The 16,106-nt window shown below is 53.7% G+C and overlaps 1 protein-coding gene across 1 annotated transcript in view; it reads right to left on the minus strand.

Annotated features, from left to right (window-relative positions):
• Positions 1 to 11,822: 11,822 nt before the first annotated feature.
• Positions 11,823 to 16,106, minus strand: part of TCF20 (transcription factor 20) — a 163,977-nt gene continuing 159,693 nt past the window's right edge. Inside the window, 1 exon segment of the mRNA XM_074271861.1 lies at positions 11,823 to 12,052. The gene's annotated coding sequence lies outside the window, so the exon portion shown is untranslated.

Below are 16,106 nucleotides of genomic sequence, written 5' to 3' on the forward strand. Positions count from 1 at the left end.
TATAGATCTGATAGAGTTCTTTATATATTTGAGATTTGAGGAACTATAAATTTCCCCCACAATTTCCTATTTTCCTTCAGATCTCAAAGACATTTGCTTTATTTGTACAAAATCTTTTTAAAATTTCATGTAATTGGAATTATCCATTTTATGCCTAACTTTGCTTTGTCTCTTGTTTATTCATAAATTATTCACTTGTCCATAAATCTGACAAATACTATGTTCCATGTTCTTCTGTTTTTCTTATATCTCTCAATCTAAGTCATGTATCCATTTATCTTTTTTAAAATTTTACTTAGCATTTTATTTTCTCCCTATCATGTGTAAAAACATTTTTTAACAATTAAAAAAAAAAACAAAACTTGGAGTTTCTTTCCCTTCCTTCCTCTTCTCTGTCTCCCCACCTCCTTCACATTGAAAATAGAAGCAAATCAATATATGTAGTGAAATATATATATAGTGAAAAGCATTGGGTATTTGTCTTTTTTTAAAAATTGGTAATAAAGTGTCAAACTTTATTTATAAACTATTATACAATGTAAGTGTATTATCTTCCCTTAATGTAGGGGAATTAAAATATTTTATTTTATTTTTATTTTTTTCAGTATCTTTTTAAAATTTTTTTTTTATTATAGCTTTTTATTTACCAAATATATGCATGGGTAATTTTTCAGCTTTGACAATTGCAAAACCTTTTATTCCAACTTTTCCCTTCCTTCCACTCACCCCTTCCCCCAGATGGCAGGTTGACATGTTAAATATGTTAAAGTATAAGTTAAATACAAATATTTTATTTTTTAATTTTAAAAAATGGTAATTTTTTTTTTTTTTAAATGTAGCCCTGACAACTGGACAATGCCATAGAACACAGCAGTATTCTATCTTGGTTTTTTTTGCTCACAAAGGTCCAACCCCTAATTTACTCATCAAAAGAACAGCTCAAATAAAATCTCTGGAGAGAGCAAAGTTCAGATACTGATAATCCCAAAGGAAAAGAGACAAAACACAACCTATTCTCCCATAAGAACTAGCTCTCACTCCCACACGGAAAGAAAACAACCCCTTTGGAAAAGTGACAGTCATTTTACAAAAATCAGAGAAAGCCCTGGGTATTTTCAGACCAAAGTCTGCAGCCCTTGCCCTCAGGGAGCTTGCTTTCTAATGATCTCATCAACATAAATCCTGTCATTCAAATGAACTTTAGAGACCCACCAGCCTGCTCTAAGAAACTTTCCCAGGCCAGATGAGAGCTTTCTCTTTTCCCTCAATCCTTTGCAGAGAAGGAAACTGAGTCTCCGGGAGGGAAGGGACCAAAGCCTGCAGCAAACTGGTGGCCGAGCCAGTGGGATTCCACGAGCCTTGGTGGCCCTGCTGCACGTTGGTCTGACCCACTTGGCTGCTACCTTAGCGGGAACCACCAGGCGGATGTCTGATTCAGAGCCATCACAGCCTCAATTAAGTGAGCAGAGAAACGTTTAATTACTGTCAGTGCAAAGGAGGTGGCTGGGCACGCTTGGCTTAATGGGCTGATCTACACATGCTAGCTGTTCCCCTTCCCCAGAAGGTGTTCTCCCCCCTTCCTCCTCCTCCTCCTCCTTCTCTTCCTCCTTCTTCTCCTCCTCCTCTTTCTCTTCCTCCTCCTCCTCTTCCTCCTTCTCCTCCTCCTTCTCCTCTTTCTCTTCCTCCTCCTCTTCCTCCTCCTCCTCCTTCTCCTCCTCCTCCTCCTCTTTCTCTTCCTCTTCCTCCTTCTCCTCCTCCTCCTCCTCCTCCCTCCTCTTCCCAGAAGCTTGGGCTGGGCTGCCACCTCCAGGAAGCCTTCCCTGCCTCCTTAGCCTCCCCCCTCTAGTATGCCATAGAGACCCCTTTTCCTGTAGCAGATCCGGATTGATTTCTCCCTTCTGACTCCGGCACTGAGCCCAGGGCCACAGGTAAAGTTTCATTAATCCTGTTTGGACTGGACTGAGTGGAATCCACAAGAGGTCGCAGATTTGGGGGTGGGAGGAACCTTAGAGTCCGGCTTATTCATTTTACAGAGAAGGAAACTCGGAGGAAGGGAGGAGTGCCTTGGCCGGACCCAGGTGGTAAGTGGCAAATCTGGCAGGATCCAAACCCTGAACTTCCTGCTTAGGGCAGCTAGGCAGGGCAGGGGGCAGAGCACGGGCCTGGAGTCAGGAAGAGCTGAGTACAAATCCAACCTCAGCCACACTCTCACTAGCTGGGGGGCCCTGCCTGCCTCAGTTTCCTCATCTGTAAAATGAGCCGGAAAAGGAAGTGGCCATCCTCTCCAGTATCTCTGCCAAGTCAGAGAGCTAGGCTGCTCCACCCAGCATGCCATGCTGCCCCCGCCACCCCCAGGTAAGTTAGGAAACGGAGCTTCGGCAGGAGGAGGGCTACGTGCAGGGCTCTAGGGAGCGCTGGGTTCCTAGAGATCTCAGAGGGGAACCTCCACGCCCTCTTTGTTCAGGCAGGGCCATACTGTTGACCAGATGCAGGGAAATGGGTTCAGCTCCGGGTCCAATCGTCCCTCAACCCCCCCCCCCCTCCGCTGGGTCTGCCATCCCCCCAAGAGGTCAAGAGAAAGGGGAAAGGGACCCGGATGCGCAGGAAGTGTTTGTTGGCAGCCAGAAACTGCCCATCAGTTGGATGATGGCTGAATAAGTCGTGGTACATGAACGTTATGGAATATGATTGTTCTGTAAGAAATGACCAGCAGGAGGATTTCAGAAAGGCCTGGAGAGATTGACAGGAACTGATGCTGAGGGAAGTGAGCAGGACCAGGAGATCATTACATACGTCAACCATACTGTATGATGATCCATTCTGATGGACGAGGCCCTCTCCAACAACGAGATGAACCAGACCAGCCCCATCAGTGATGGACAGAACCAGCTACACTCAGAGAGAGGCCTGGGGGAAGGGAGTGTGGACCATAACACAGCGCTTTCACTCTCTTCATTGTTTTCTTTCCCATTTTTTCCCTTTTTGATCTGATTTTTCTTGTGCAACAAGATAGTTGTGCAAACCTGTGTAGAGGAATTGCACATGTTTGACATATTGGATCACTTGCCCCTGGGGGGGGAGGGACGGGAACCATTTGGAACACCGGGTTTTGCAAGGCTGAATGTTGAAACTCTCCATGCCTATGTTCTGAAAATAAAAAGCTTAAAAAAAAAATTAAATCCCTCACTCAGTCTAGGACTCTGCTTAAAGACCTCTGCGGATGGGGAGCTCACTACCTCTCACGGTAGCTCCCTCAGCTTCCCGGCCAGCTCCAATTGCTAGGCAGCCTTTCCTTCTGCCCAGCCGACTTTGAAAGAGTCTAAAGGACTCCTCACTGGAGCAGCCAGGGGGCGCAGTGGATGGAGCACCAGCCCTGAATTCAGGACCCCAGAGTTCAAATCTGGCCTCAGACACTTAACATCTCCAAGCTGTGTGACCCTGGTCGAGTCACTTAACCCCAAGTGCCTCAGCCAAAAAAAATGCCGCGGCCTCCTCAGGAAGCGGCTGCCCACTTCCAGATCGGGCTGGTGACCGGGGGCAGATGAGGATGGGGGGCGGGGCCTGCAATGCATGGGGGACGCCTCCGTCTGCCCGTGTCCCGCCCGAGGCTCCCCCTCCCGACCGCTGGAGCCCAGCAAACTCGGTCCAGCAGCACCCCACGTCCTCGAAGGAGCAGCGCCAGCTCCCAGCCTGGCACACAGTGGGGTGGCCCAGCTCTCCTCTCCGCCCCGACACCCCCAGCGCCTTCGGCTGCCGCTCCTCTGCACAGCCCCCTCCTTTTTCTTCCCCGGCTCTCGGGCTCGGGCTCCTTCCCGCGGGTGGGCGGGGGCGGGCGCTCCGGCGAGCCGATAGAGGCTGACGGACAGGACGGCTCCCCGGAGGGCCCGGAGCAGCAGTCCGGCAGTCGGCGGGCGCACAAAGGGGCGGGCGGCGGGGAGCCCGGGAGCGCCGGGGAGGGTCCCGGGGAGCTGGGGGCGGGGCGGGGCGGGGCGTGGCTCAGCTGCTCCTCTCTTAGCCCGCGGTGCGGACCTGGTTTCCGAGAGCTCCACAGAGACAGCGGGGGGGGGGGGGGGGGGGGGGGGGGGCGGTCCCAGGCTGCCGAGAGTTCTAGCGTGGGGAGGCCCAGATACCCGAGGCGCCGAGGACCTAATCAGCCTCTTTTTTTTAGCTGAGGTCATTGGGGGTAAGTGACTCGCCCGGGGTCACACGGACAGGAAGTGATGTGTCTGAGGCCAGAGTCAACTCAGCTCTAACCACTGCGCCACGCCGCCTTTTTACAGCGGCTACTGCGCGCGCGCAGTCCGTGAGAAGCGCTTTACCCACATGATCCCCTTTGTTCCCACAACCTCCGCGGGGGGAGGGGCAACGATTAGCCTCGTTCTACTTCTGGGGAAACCGAGGCAGGCAGCGCTTCAGCCCCGCCGCTGTCCGAGGGTGGGTTTGAGCTTCGGTTTTCCCGGCGCGCTCCGGCGCCCCCTGGCGGCCGCCACCCTAACTCCCTCCACCAGAGACTTCCGGACTGATCTCTTGCCCGCAGTCCTAGCTCCCGGGGCTCGAGGCCGGCGCGTCCCCCCCGGGCCTCGGAACTTGGGGGGGGCTGTCACTGCTGCGGGAGCCGCCTCCTTCCGGACGCAGTCATTAAACCTCCGCGGTCACGGTTAAATAAACAACCTAATGAGATTAAAAGCACGCGCAAACCCCAGCCTTCGCTGCTCGGAGTCGCGTTCGTCGCGGCCCCCCCCCCCCCCCCCCCGCGGGGCCGGAGCCCGGCTCCCCGCTCCTTCCCGCTCCCGAGCTCCGGAGACCGTCCCCAAGTTCATTTGAGTAATAAAACCCTCCAATTACCGCCGGGGCGGGAGATTATAACAGTCATTCTTGCTAATTAACTCGCAGACAGGTGTTCTCGTTACCAGTCCCTTTCACTCTCGCCCGGCTGCAATAGGGTGGGCTGGTCCCGAGCTGCTTCCCCGCCCCCCTCTCCCCTTTCCTGCGGGTCTACACCGCCAGGTCCGGGTTTGGCCCGTCTACACCTCGAGGTCCGGCTTTGGCCCGTCTACACCTCGAGGTCCGGCTTTGGCCCGTCTACACACCTCGAGGTCCGGCTTTGGCCCGTCTACACCTCGAGGTCCGGCTTTGGCCCGTCTACACCTCGAGGTCCGGCTTTGGTCCGTCTACACCTCGAGGTCCGGCTTTGGCCCGTCTACACCTCCAGGTCATGGTTTGGCCCGTCTACACACCTCGAGGTCCGGCTTTGGCCCGTCTACACCTCCAGGTCAGGGTTTGGCCCGTCTACACCTCCAGGTCAGGGTTTGGGGCGGCTCGTCGCCGAGGTCCCGCCCCTTCCCCTCCCCCACGGGCATGACTCTGCAAACGCTTTCATCTTGGCTTGTGCGGTCTTTTGTTTTAGAATTTTGGGAGAACGATTGCAACATAACCGGTTTCCTCCAGGATCCTGTTTACTGCAGCCTGCCTCTGAGAAGGGCTTCCCAGGGTTCAGCAGGCTGCCTGCCCGAGGGACACCGAGTAAGAATGGGGGCGGCCCCTGCCTCTACGGAACCCGGGGCTGGGAGCCGGCCCTCGTGGGGGCTGCTGCGCTAGTGCGCCTCGAACGGAGCTCGGAGGCGATCCCTCTCGGCGCTCAGATCCCCCTTGGCCCCGGGTATTGGTCAGCTCTAAAGCCGGGAGCGCGGGGCGCACACACTGGTTCCTGCCCTCGTGGACCAGCCTCTCTCCGGCTTGTCGGAGAGACCCCGAAGCAGTCTTTGCTAAAATCTACGTAAACTGTGTCTGCCACATTCCTTTGATCTATTAGTCTAATAACCCCCCGAGAAAGGGAAACGGTGGGGGATGGAGGGGGGACAGAGAGAGAGAGAGACAATGAGCCTCTTATGGAGAAGTGATGTCTTTGTAAAATCCCAGCTACTCTTTCTCCCTCCCTCCCTTCCCCCCCTCCTCCCTCCCTCCCTCCTTCCTCTCTCCCTCCCTCTCTCCCCCCTCCTTCCCTCCCTTCCTCCCTCCCTCCCTCTCCCCCCCCTCCTTCCCTTCCTTCCTCCCCCCCCCCTCCTTCCCTTCCTCATTCCTCCCTCCCTCCCCCCCTCCCTCCCTCCCTTCCTCCCTCCCTCCCTCCTCCCTCCTTCCCTTCCTCTCTTCCTCCCTCCCTCCCTCTCTCCCCCCTCCTTCCCTTCCTTCATTCCTTCCTCCCTCCCTCCCTCCTCCCCCCCTCCCTCCCTCCCCCCTCCTCCCTCCCCCTTCCCTTCCCCCCCCTTCCCTTCCTCCCTCCCTCCCTCCCTCCCTCCCTTCCTTCCTCCCTCCCTCTCTTCCTTCCTCCCTCCCTCCCTCCCCCCTCCCTCCCTCCCTTCCTCTCTTCCTCCCTCCCTTCCTCCCTCCCTCCTCCTTTCCTCCCTCCCTTCCTCCCTCCCTTCCTCCCTCCCTCCCTTCCTCCCTCCCTCCCTCCCTCCTTTCCTTCCTCCCTTCCTCCCTCCCTCCCTCCCTCTCTCCCCCCTCCTGCCCTTCCTCCCTCCCTTCCTCCCTCCCTCCCTCCTTTCCTTCCTCCCTCCCTTCCTTCCTCCCTCCCTCCTTTCCTTCTTCCCTCCCTCCCTCCCTCCCTCGCTCCCTTCCTTCCTTCCTTTCTTCCTTCCTTCCTTCCTTTCTTTCTTCCTTCCTCCCTCCCTCGCTCCCTTCCTTCTTTCCTTCCTTCCCTCCTTCCTGTAATCAGGGTTAAATCACTTGTCCAGAATCAAATTTGAACTCGGGTCCTCCTGAATCCAGAGTCAGCGCTCTACCCACTGTGCCCCCCAGCTGCCTCCCTCTTTCTTTTTCTAGATGAAAGAGAATCTTTAATAATGTTTTAGAGTATTGTTAGAAACGAAAGTCAGATCCTTTGGTCTCTTATTTTTAGATTCCATTCCACTTTTTTTTTTTTTTTTTTTTTTTTTTAAATCAGGACATTTTAAAATTAAAATTTACCCGGGCATTTCCGCATTTGCCGTCCTGCCTGATCTCGGCTCCCCAGGATAAACTCATCTCTGGATCTCAAGTCCAAGCTGCTAAGCGGGGCCCTGACCTTCGCCAGCCTCCTCTCTCCTGCGGGTGGAGGACTAGCGTGGAATACCCCACTCCTCCCAGCGCCTGCCTTTTTGGCACTTTCCCACTCACCCCACTTTTGCTGTTCCCCCTGATTCTCACTTTATGGGACAAGATGGCCCCCTGCCTGCTTGGGGGTATGGTCTCCTCCCCTCCCCCTTTTGTTGTGATCTCTTTGAAGTCAGAAACTGTCTATTCATTGTAGCCCCAGCATTCGGCACACAGTAGGCACCTTATGTTTACTGGATTGGACAGGCCTTTCAGCTATGGCACCCCTCCCTATGCGGTCCACGCGCCAACAAGGAGGAGAGGGAAGCCCAGAAGGGACGAGAGGCTCGCAGACTAAGAAGCTGCCCGCCTCTCTGGAGGCACTGGCCGTACGGAGCGCCGAATGTGCCACAGAACATGAAAAGAACTGCGTTCTGACAGGAAGCGGCCTTTTACCTGAATCACTGGCTGTCTGTACAGCAAGAACATGGACTTGTTAGAACAAAGGGGAAAACGGACATCAAAACAGAACAAAAGGGAGAAACCGTGGCGAGTAACTCGGGCAGCTCCTGTTTAGACAACATGACCATACCAGGAAATGGACAAAGGAACAGATATTGACTTAGGAATTCACTTTTTCCTATTTTATCCTACATGAATCAAGTGTCAGTGCAAACAACCTTGGCCAGCCAGGGCCAGTGGTCCCAACCAGAGATGGATCGCAGCTGAAAGCAACCTTGGTTTAAATCAGGCGTTCTTAGCCTAGGGCCTATGAAACGTTTAAAATTTAAAACTATATTTCAATATAACCGGCTTCCTTTGTCATCCTAGGGACTTTATTTTGAGCATTTTGGGTTCTGAGGTGTCCAAAGGCTCCACAAGTCTGCCAGAGAGAAGCAGGACACACAAAAAGGGTAACCCCCCCCCTAATTCATGGATTAAATCTTGCAATAGAAAATTAAAAGTCACAGAAAACATTAAGATGTGTGGGGGGGGAGGCAGGGAAGCAAAGGGGATAGAAAGCTTAGGGAGAGATCCAAATAAGACAGAGAAAATCAGAAGAGAAGATGAAAAATGGAAAAGATCTTTTAAGATTTTCCTTCCCTTCATCAATAACAGCAGAGCTCCCACACTGGACTCCTCCAGTCCCCAAAATGCTGCATAAAGAAGTAGAAACGGTACTGAAGAAAATTAAAACGAACAGCTGGGCTAGACCAAGGAGACACAAAGGAGGTGCATGGTGGGTAAAATTTCTGAAGTTATTGCAGAAATCAGTCAATAAGCATTTATTAGATGCCAGGCACTGTGCTAAGTATCAGGGCTATGATGGAAAGTAAGAAAATCTCTGCCTTCGAGGAGCTTTTATTCAAATGGGTCCAAAGTAGTGTGTGTGTGTGTGTGTGTGTGTGTGTGTGTGTGTGTGTGTGTGTGTGTGTGTGTGTGTGTGTGTGTGTGTGATGAAATTTGTTTAAAGCAGGGAGTCGGTAGGGGAAAGTAGGTGGGTCAGGAAGTGCTTGAATTCAGGCCTTCCCGGAGGTGGGTAAAGGGGAAGGCATTCCAGGAGGGAGTGAGTGGTTCAAAAGCTTGGAGGTGAGAAGGCACATTGTGTGTGAAGGTGACCAGGATAGGAGGGAGCCGGTTGTTCAGTGCCAAAGTGGGGAGGGGCTATTTTGGCTTGGAGGTGTTAGGGAGCCCTTGGAGCTCACTGTACCAGGGCTGGCCACCGACTTTGTGGAGGAGGGTCTAGTTCCTCAATGTTCGTTTGTTGTCCCCCAAGCAGCCCGGGATCCCTCTGGGTAGCCATGAGTGAGGAGTCCCCAATCTCAGAGGCATTTCCCACAAATGGGGACTCCATGGCCTCGTTGGGCCCCAAGATGTGCAAGTCAATGAGTCTCTTTCTCGATACCATGAGAGCCTTCGGTTCAGATATTTTCAGGCAGCCTCATGTCAAGTCTTCTGCAGGCTGAACACTCCATCATCCTGAGCGCCTTCCTCTGGACACGCTTAAGTCAGTCACGTCTGCCCAAACTGTTTAGAGCAGCGATCTGTGGCTAAGAAAACCAAGGTCCAGGGTGCTGAGGCGCTCTTTGCCCAGGGCCAGTCTGGTCTTTGGCTCTGGACACTCAGCCTTGGGCGCTGCCCTTTCTCCAGTGCTGGGTGCCCCAAACCACTAATGGCCCTGGGAATACAGGTCTATGTCACCGTTGGCCGACATCAAGCCTGGAGTCCATGAAAGACCCCGTTCCTTTCCCAGGTTGTCTGGCCATGTCTCCACCCAGGCTCAATATTCCGCTCCTTCTGGGCCAGAGGTGGCAGACACAGGGCCCGCTCCTAGAACCTGATTAAAATTCAGTCAGGGACTATTTGACCAAAAAAAAAAAAACAACAAAAAAAATCCAAACCCATAATAAAGCAGATCAACGTTCCATTTAAAAATGAAATCGAATCTCAAAAATCACCTTAGAAAATAAAAGACCTCAGTTTTTGGCCTAAAAAAAAGATGAAATGAACAGCAAGATGGCCCCCTGCCTGCTTGAGGGTATGGTCTCCTCTCCCCTCCCCTTTTTGTTGTGATCTCTTTGAGATCAGGGACTGTCTATTAATTGTATCCCCGGCATTTGGCACACAGTAGGCACCTTATGTTTACTGGATTGGACAGGCCCTTCCACTGCTACAGCTCAGTGTCTCTCAGGGCCCGCCACCCGGGTTTTGGGGGTCTCAAACTCCCCGCCTTCCCTTTGCTGGGGACTCCAAACCGTGAGGAGATTTGGGCAGTCTACCTGAAATCAGTGCTGGCTCTGCAGGTTCATCCCCTTGCACAGAGCTGCCCGATGAACTCGGTCCAGTTCAGGTTTCCATTTGTATACCTGCGACGTGCGGTCTGACTGTGACCCTTGGCCCGAAACCTCCCACGAGCACCTTCCCTCCACAGCCGGGCCCAAATGAGAAACTGACTTTTTGGCTGATGTGCCCATTAAAAAAATTTAATCTGCCATTTGCAACCTTAAATTGATAGCCAGACAAGGCTCACCCATTTATAATTGCTTATTAGCATTGCATAATATTCCTCCCAGTATTTTTTGTTCTCATTAATTTTTAAAAATCCATTAACATTGTGTTATTTTCCTATAACCTTTAAAATTAATGTTGATTGGAAATAAGCTCTCTTGCCACCTGGAATTCCAATGTGGCGGCGGTGGCGCCCTGCCTCAGTCCTCCCCCCTCACACAGAGCCGGCACCCCGTCTGAGGAAAGGCACCGGACGCCCTTCCCAGACTGGGGCCGCTCCCCCAGGAAGGAGGCTCCGGAGGACCCAGGAGGATGGAGATGAAAGCTCGGGGCCTCCGGACCAGAGCCGGCCTGGGAAGCCCCTTCCATTGCCCCGTTTTATCTCAGCGAAAGCCCAGGCTTGTTGCATGGACACAGCGGCCCGCTCCACTGAGGACAGGACCCAGGCGAGACTCTGGTCCGATTTGGGAGGGTGTCCCCCAAGAGGGGCAGCAGTGCTGGCTGACCCAGGGCCAGGCCCAGGGGAGTCGGTAAGGGCGGAGGGGAAGGAGACGCGCCGTTTTCATGAAACCAAAAGTCAGCGAGGTTAAAATGAAGTTTATTAGTTTTTTTGGTGGGTTTTTTTTTTTTTTTTTAAATAAAACTGTTTGTGAAACAGCTATTTTAATCCCCATGGCAGAGTGACCCCTGAAAGATGCACTAACCCCTTCTTAAGGCCTTAACAAGAATTTTTTTAATAGGTTTTTCTTTTTTTAAAACTCATGTTGAAAAATGATACGATTTACAAAACCAAACCAGAAACAACAGAAAGAATCATAGAGTACGGGGCCGTCTGACACCCCCACCTTCCTTTATAAAAAGCAAAGTAAAGAAAGAAAATACGGGTTAACTGGGTTTTTTCCTGGTCAGCTTAACCCCCATTGATTCCCTAAGCATGGAACCTCCCTGTCCCAGCAGGCAGAGAAATCAATGCCTTCCATTCCCCTGCTGCTCGGCTTCCCGGAATGTCGTGAGGGTGGAAAGTCCCTGCAGGACCGGCAGGGGCTCCCCCCCCCCAAGAGGCCGACCTGCCCACTGGCTGCCGGGCCGCCCCGTGGACACGGGGACCCCCTGGGAGCAGCGGCTCCCTCTGGTCCGAGCAGTCTGACGAGTGACCTGAGGGACCGCCGTGGGCTCTGGGGCTTCTACCGTTAACTTCGACCCCAAAATCAAAATTTAAAAAAATAAATAAATAGTGTTTCTTGAAATGAGAAAAAAAATTTATTTTTTTTTTCTTGCATGTGTGTGTCTGTGTTTAAACATCATCCCCCACTCTGGAAAACATGAACTTTCCCTGACCTCCCCGTTCCCCCCCACCCCGAAACCCTCCCACTCGGAGACAAATTCATCACAAAAAGAATGGATTTGGCGTGGTCGGTTTGCTTTTTAATCTTGGGTGTAGTGTTGGCGAGATTGGCGTGAGACAAGCCCGGGCTTCCCTCCTCGGCCTCTTTCCCAAGGAGAGAGCTCTTAGTCTGGGGCCTCTGATTCAATTTCATATTTCAATTTTGTTGTCCTGGTGACAAATTTGGAATTCTGGATAATTTGAAAATAGAACCAGGTGGATAAAAAGGGATAGCGCACCTTTCATTTAAACAAAGTCTTTCCAGACTAAAAATAGATTTATATATATATATTTTTTTATCCCTCCCTTTTAAGTCCCCCCACCCTACTCCCTTCCCCCCTCCCTTGCCCACCCCCCCACCCTCCCCACATTGTCACTATGAAGACTGCGTCCATGGAAACAGCCATTCGGACTCCTTGGGCATTTCCTGTGGCGTCACCAGTCACGTGGGATGTACGAATTGATGAAGGGAGTGCTGGCATTGGCAGGCACATCAGGGGTGGGGGTGGGGGTGGGTCGTGGCTGCACAGTGGGACAGATTCCATTCCGTCACGAGCGTCCACCACCTTCTTATCTCAACAGTCTAACCTGCAAGAGAAGAGGCGAGAGATGAGAGGCGCGGCTGCCCCGTGTCCCTCCTGCCAGAGGTGGGAGAAAGACGGGTCGTCGGGGAATGGCATCGGGCGCCCTCCACCTCCACCGTGCCCTCATCCTGGGGTGCGCAGCTACTTAGTACCATCCAGTGGCCTTCTCCCCATCCCAGAATGCGCTCTCCCTGCCATGGCCCAGGTTCCCAACAGACCGAAGCAAGCCGGGGAGCTGAAGTCAGCCAGAGGGATGCAGGACATCCAGAGGAGCGGAGCAGCTCCCTGAGGACGCTGCCGGCCGAGCCTCATCGCCTGCCCTGACCCGCCTGTGATCAGGGACAGGGATGAGCTTTTCTCCCTGCCCCTCGCTCCCTGCAGCCACGACCCACAGATAAACCGATCCTTGTCATCAAGATGCGCAAGGAAATGCTTTCTGGGACCTGCGGGGTGCCCGGGCCCTGGGGAAACCTGCCGGGAGTGCTACTGTTACACGCTTAAGTCACAGGAAGAAAAACCCAGCCAATTCCACCAAAGTTGTCCCTTCTGCGAGAGGCGGAAACATCAGGGCTTTGACCTCCGACTGAGATACCTCGGGGCTATGTGGGAACAAATGCTAGCCCCATAACAATTCTCTTTCCCTGCTGAGAAATCTGGTGCCCGATGCCTTCCACCTACGAACCCACCGGGCCAACAGGCCCCCAAACGCCCGCACTCAAGAGAGAATGTCCCAAACAACGGCCCCCCAACGCAGGGCGCTCCGACCAGAACCACCGCTCCTTGCTCCCTCCCACCTGCCAAGCATCGAGGCAGGGGAGTTCTGCAAAGCTGCAAAGACTATCAAGTCATTTGGAGAAAAGCTCAATGGAGTAGAGAGGTTCCAGCCCCCCCCGCCCAGGGTCACGTCCTTGGTACTACTGGAGCTCCAACTGTCCCAACAGTAGAGAGCAGCACTGGAACTCACGACACCAGCTGCTCTCATCCCTCCTTACCTGCCCACGTTGTGGACTGACTTTTCTTTTTTGTAGATGGAACAGAGGCTAAGTTAGAGGACTTGTCCAAGGTCACACAGCCAGTGTCCAGAGGCAGGAGTCACTGTGGACTTCCTGCAGACAGGCCTTCTCCACCCCGCAGGCCACCAGCTGCCTACCTCACAGATAAGCTCAGGAAAAGGGCACAAGCCTGGCAATGGCGGAAGGGATTCCTACTCCAGACTTGATGTCCAGGGACCCAGGTCTGGGCTCTGTGTAGTCTGGGATGGGAGGGGGCTGGAAAGAAAGGGCCCCTAGACTGATGGGCTCAGTGTCCTCATCCAGAAAAAGGGCCAGCTGATGTGAATCCACTCAGCACATGGGACCCCCCAGGAACTGAGAAGAAAATGTCTTTTCCCCTTAAAAGTGCTTGAGATGTTGGCTCATCGCCACGATTCCTCCGGAAGCTGCTAGGGTTTCGGCCTGGGTCACCATGGACAGGAAGTCTTTCCTCTCCTGATGTTCATCTCGTTACTGAAATCCACGGTTACCTGACGATGCAGCCTAGCCAGGGCCCTGGAAGGCGCTGTACCCCCCCGCCCCAGCTCCATAGCAGGGAGCCCTGAGCAGCAATTCCAGGACCGCGAGAAGCCCGAGAACTCAAACACTGAGAGGCTCGAGGCCTCGGGGGCACACCGGAGTAGAAAGGAGAGAGAAAAGACAGGATGAAGGGGCCGGGCCGGGCAGTCCCTATGGGATCCCAGGCCCGGGGAGAGGGGGGCGCAGAGGGGCTCTGGCCAAGTGTGCCCTGTAGCCCAATGCTGCCCTTTTTCTACAACTCCGACACTAAGGTCCACACGCCTCCCGAACCCCAATACCCTGGAGAGATGGGAAACTCCCCCAGAGCAGGAGCGCATCCTTTTTTGGCATTTGTGTGCCTGGCACGTACTAAGTACTCGCCACTGGATGTTGTTAGAAGCAATACAGAGCCCAGGGCAGTTAACTGTGGGTCCTGAAGGGGAGGGACGAGGCCTGGAAGAATAAAAGAAGGAAGGAAATCCCGACCCGAGAAGGCCCAGGGAGCGCCCTCTGCCCCAGCGGCTGGCTGTGGGGAACCTGCCTCGTGGAGGAAGGGGCTCCGAGAAAGGACCCCAGGCTCCCAGTGCCCTGAGAACATAAAGAGCCCGGGAGCCCGGCTGGGGGCACAGAAGTCCCCGCGGCATCTGAACCGGACACGACGAAGCTCTTAAAGCGTCACGCCGCTGACCACTGCATGGAAGGGAGTTAGGATAAAGTGCAGAACTTACAGGAATGTTTAAATTCTTTTTCAGTATTTTTAAAATTACTTTTACGTCTCTGTGCCCTACATAAGTATGGCGTGTGCTAGCCAATATTTACTTAAACTTTAGATACATTTACTCAACCAGAGAGGATGACGTTTATCCTCCTTCAATGTTATCAACATTTAGATTATTAAATGCTCAGTAATCTCAGCTCAGCAATCTGAAGTCTGAAGGTCTGACGGATGATTCCTCTCGGAATCAGGGAAATGGAAAACGTTCTGTTCCAATTAGCTTTTGATATCTATTTCTTAATGCTCCCCAACTTATGACGTAATCCTTTGTAACAAAACCCTTCCATTCCAATCTCTCCGGATAGCAACAACCAATGAGATGCCTCCCCCTCTCTGTCTCCATGCTCTCTTCCTTGTGATGTAATCTCTTGTATAAAAGCTGTGTATCTTTACTACTTCTTTAGCCCTCCTACCGCCAGCTTTCTTTCTTATCTGGCGATGGGACGGCTCATCCTCCGGAGGTTTTTAATAAACAACTTTCCTGCCTTCTACTGAGTGATCCCTGAGTAGTCATTTTGGATAAGGGTCTTCTACATCCCTCACACCACGTTGGAGCTCAGGGCCCGGTCAGAAAAGGAGAGGCACCCATGGGCGGCCGCCTCAGTCTCCCCCTCTGTCTAGTGAGGGGACCGACGCTCACTTTAGCTCGGGCAGGGGAGGCTGGCCAGGGCACAATAGGCCCCAGACACACGCCCTCCCAACCATCCCTGTCTGGGCAGGACACTGCCAGTGCTCCCCCCCCCCATCTCTGCAGTCAATGTCAAAGGAAGGCCTCGGTCCTGAGCCCTGAGCGGGGGCCCCCCACGGCCCTGGCCATGGCCTCAGACCAAGGGCATGCGCAGCTCCCTTTGCGTTGTTAGTGACAGGAGTCAGACAAGCAAAGAGGAGAGTTGGAAGGGGCCTTGGGGAACCCCAAGCCCAACTCCCTCCTTTCTCAGAGGAACAAATGGGGCGGGGGGTGCGGTCAAGGTCTGAGGCGGGATTTGTGGGACTAGTCAGGGAGTCCCATTTCTTTCCTCTGGCATTCAGGGCCCTCCTCAGTCTGCCACCACTGTTCACCAGAGTGCTCTATTGTCCCCCACACTTTGTGCCTGATGATCCTAGCGCACAACTTCCCCCCGCCCCGGCCACCACAGGCACTTCTCACACTAGACCGGACAATTGTGACGAGCCTTCCTGGTCAGAGCCCCATTCACTGACCATCATGCTGCAAACCACCTAACAGTTAAGGTCCCTGTAGCATAGAGGGGCCGCCACCAGGCGATCCCCCAGACCCAAAGCAGCAAGCATTAGCAGCACCAGGGGCGCTAAGGGGCCCGGCCGCAGCAGACGGCCCGCCCCTCCAGGGGCAGCTCGGCGGGAGGATCGGGGCCTCTGCGGGGGCCGGAGCTCCCAGTGGAGCAGCGTGCGGGGCCGTAACTCTCGGGCTGGCCCTCTAGTCTGCTCTCCAGAAGCTCTGAGTAAGATTCCTCAAGAAGACTCAGCCCGACCCCAAGCCTGTCGCAGCACGTTTTACGGGTTCGCATTTACTCCCGCCATGGCTTCTCGGTGCCCCCACACCCTGGGGCTCCAGAGGAAAGACAAGAGGAAGGCCGGAAGGAAAGACCAGAAATGGAGGTCCCCTAACCCTGCGGAGCAGCAGTCAGCTGCTGCAGAGCGGGTGAGCCAGAGGAAGTCCGGGCCTCCGGGGGGGCTGCCAGCAGGGGCAGGCGAGGCTCGCTGGGCGTCCCCAG

This window comes from Sminthopsis crassicaudata, chromosome 5 (genome assembly GCF_048593235.1).
Source record: "Sminthopsis crassicaudata isolate SCR6 chromosome 5, ASM4859323v1, whole genome shotgun sequence".
Classification (NCBI taxonomy): Eukaryota; Metazoa; Chordata; class Mammalia; order Dasyuromorphia; family Dasyuridae; genus Sminthopsis; species Sminthopsis crassicaudata.